At 31.9% G+C, this 3,869-nt stretch overlaps 1 pseudogene; it reads right to left on the minus strand.

Annotated features, from left to right (window-relative positions):
- Window positions 1-1,966: 1,966 nt before the first annotated feature.
- Window positions 1,967-2,085, minus strand: LOC141571457 (U4 spliceosomal RNA; annotated as a pseudogene).
- Between the last annotated feature and the right edge of the window lie 1,784 nt (window positions 2,086-3,869).

A 3,869-nucleotide genomic window follows, 5' to 3' on the forward strand; every position in this document is an offset into this window, starting at 1 on the left:
CAGGAGTGGAATTGCTGGGTCATAAGGTAGTACTACTGTTATTTTTTTGAGGAAACTCAATGCTGTTTTCCACAGTGGATGCATCAACTTGCAATCCTACCAACAGGGCACAAGAATTCCCTTTCTCTGTATAATTGCCAATATTTTTTGTTTGTTGATTTATTGATGATATCTCATTGTGGTTTTAATTTGCATTTCTCTGGTGATTAGTGATGTTGAGCATCTATTCATATATCTATTGGACATCTGTATGTCCTCTTTGGAGAAATGTTTATTGAGGTCCTCTGCCTATTTTTTAATTGGATTGTTTCTTTTTGGTATGAACTTGTATGAGTTCTTTATATATTTTGGATATTAAACCCTTAATGGATGTATCATTGGAAAATATATGCTACCATTCATTATGCTGCCTTCATTTTTGTGATGGTTTCCTTGGCTGTGCAAAAAATTTTTAGTTTGATGTACTCCCATTTCTTTATTTTTTATTTTATTTTCCTTGCTTAAAGAGACGTATTCAAAAAAATATTGCTAAGGGTAATGCCAAAGACTTTACTGTTTATGTTTTCTTCTAGGAGTTTTATGGTTTTGGGTATTACATTTAAGTCTTTAATCCATTTTGAGTTTATTCTTGTATATAGTGTAAAATAGTTGTACAGTTTTTTTTTCATGTATCTATACAGTTTCCCCATACCATTAATTCAATAGACTGCCTTCATGCTACTGTATATTCTTGCCTCCTTTGTTATAGATTAAATGACCATATATGTGTGAATTTATTTCTGGGCTCTCTATTCTGTTCCATTTATCTATATATCTGTTTTTATGCCATTACCATGCCATTTTGATGACTATAGCCTTGTAGCACAGGTTGATAACAGGTAGTGTGCACCTCCAACTTTGTTTTTGTTTCTCACTATTGCTTTGGCTATTCAGGGTCTTTTGTAATTCCATATAAATTTTAGGATTATTTGATCTAGTTCTGTGAAAAAATGACATTAGTATATTTATAGGGATTGCATTGAATCTGTAGATTGCTTTGGTGACTATGAACATTTTAACAATGTTAATTCTTCCTATCCATAGCGCAGTATATTCCATTAATTTGTATCTTCCTCAGTTTCTTTCTTCAATGTCTCATAGTTCTCCAAGTACACATCTTTTACCTCTTTGGTTAAATGTATTCTTAAGAATTTTATTTTTTAATGTAATTGTTAATGTGATTGTTTTCTTAATGTCTCTTTGTGATAGCTCATCATAGATGTATTTCTGAATATTAATTTTATATCCTACCACTTTACTGAATTCATTTATTAATTCTAATAGGGTTTTGGTGGAATCTTTAGGGTTCTCTTTATATAGTATCATGTCATCTGCAAATGATGATGGTTTTACCTCTTCCTTTCCAATTTGGGTGCCTTTTTTTTTTCCTTTGTCTGATTGCTGTGACTTACAATATTATGTTGAATGAAAGTGGTGACAGTGGACATCCTGGTCATGTTCCTGATCTTAAAGAAAAAACTTTCAGCTTTCCCCAGTTGAATGTGATGTTAGCTGTGGGTGTGTTATGCGTGGCCTTTATTATTTGGAGGTTCCCTCCATCCACCCTTTGCTGAGAGTTTTTATCAGAAATGGATGCTGGATTTTGTCAAATGCTTTTTTTTGCATTAAGTGATATGCTCATATATATATTTATCCTTTATTTTATTTACTTGGTATATCATGTGAATTGATTTGTGGATATTGAATCAAACTTCCATCCCAGGAATAAATCCCACTTGATCATGACATGATCTTTTTTGCATTAACCCATGAAAAATATGGTGATTTAGTGTCATCAGTCTCTTTGAGGGAGAATACTAGACTTCATGCCCACGTAACATTTTTGCAATGGAATATGCAAATGTGGTTCTTCTACTTTCTACACATCAGTGTTCCAAAGTCGCTAAAACATTTTCTGAGTAGCTTTTTATGTTAATCATTATCAGATTTCAGTGTGCATAAGATCACTTGGACAATTTTTTTAATTAACAATAATCGCGCCTCGGATAAACCTCATTGGCTACGATATTGCCACTGCGCAAAGCTCTGGACAATTTTTTTAAAGTGCAGGTTTCTGTGATTCACTTAAAATTTTCTGTTTTGGAGTTTGAAGAGTGAGGCCTATGCATTTGCACTTTAACTCCTTACCTGATGCCATTGTTCTGTGAGGCAGGCATTGTGCCACGTCAGGTGGTGCACATATAATCATAAATGTTCCTTGCTCTCAAAGGACTTAAATAATTTCAATATAATGTGGCAACAAACTCTTTCCAGTATTTCATGTGACTCCAAGCAGAATATTTACTTTAAATTAAATTAAAATAAAATACACTGTGTAATATAAGTACTTTATTGCACTTGTATAAGCTTGCCTGCTAGACCTTTATTTTAAATGATTCTGTCATTATTATCAGTTGTTACTATATTACACAGATGTGGGATTATATTACCATGTCATTTCTGAAGTTTTTCAGTGTTTGCAGTAAATGAATTTGGAATCCCACATTTGGTGGCTGTTCCATTATTGTGCCTTTATTATTTTATTATTTAAAAAAAATTAAATTTATTTTTCAATTACAGTTGACATGTAATATTATATTAGTTTCATGTGTACAACATAATGATTAGACATTTATATACCTTACAAAGTAGTCACCACTAAGAAGTACGATTAACAGTTATAAAAATAATCGTAAGGATATAAAGTATAGCATAGGGAATATCATCAATAATATTGTAATGACTATATGTGGTGTCAGATGGGTACTAGACTTATGCGTAGTATGCCTTTTAAAACAAAGTAATTTGTGATCTGTATTTGTTTACTGGTGGGTCTGATTGATTATTATCTTAAACATTCAAACATTTTAAGATGTCTCATTGAGACCTGGCTATGTTACAAAGATGGGTTAATGAAGACACAGAGTAGCTTGACAGTTATGTATTTGATTTTCTTTTCCAGTAAATTAATTAGTTACTTTACCACCTGAAATCTAGTTATACTCATTCTGAAGGAATTGTCTGCACATTTTGATGAAAGAAACATTTTTGTTCTGTCATGACTCACTTAGATTGGAAGATGATAGAATGAGAAATTTTGGACTAAATGAGGTTTTAAATGCTATTCATTTAAAATTCTATGGAAAAATGTTTCTATTCATTAGATACAAATTGATGATCTCATCACCAAGAAAAAAATTTCCATGTCTATGAGGTTTTGTTTGTTTGTCTTGTTTCTTTGTTGCTTTCAGTTTTATATCCTACATATGAGTGAATTCATATGGTTCTTGACTTTTTCTGTCTGAGTTATTTCTCTTAGCATAATAATCTACAGATCCATCCATGTAGTTGCAAATGGCAGTATTTCATATTTTTTATTGCAGAGTAATACTCCATTGTGTAGATGTATCACATCTTCTTTATCCAATCATTTATTGAAGGACACTTTGGTTGTTTCTATGTCTTGACCACTGTAAATAATGCTGTAATGAACATTGGAGTACATACATCTTACAGATAAATGTTTTCAGATTTTTGGGGTAGATATCCACAACAACTTAGTGGTTATTGGAGGGTTAGCGGGGACAGGGAAGGTAGAAAGGGTAAAGGGGGTCAAATATATGGTGATGGACGGAGAACTGACTCTGGGTGGTGAGCACACAATGTAATATATAAATGATATATTATAGACTTGTACACTTGAAACCTATGTAATTTTACTAATTACTGTCATCCCAATAAATTTAACTTAAAAGAAAAAAGAAAAAAAAATTCCTTAGTGGGAAGAAAAGTCTATTTCTAGTTCTGAGGAACTCTTCATTTAAATGAAG

Source organism: Rhinolophus sinicus, chromosome 16 (genome assembly GCF_057876585.1).
Source record: "Rhinolophus sinicus isolate RSI-liver-muscle chromosome 16, RSI-T2T, whole genome shotgun sequence".
NCBI lineage: Eukaryota > Metazoa > Chordata > Mammalia > Chiroptera > Rhinolophidae > Rhinolophus > Rhinolophus sinicus.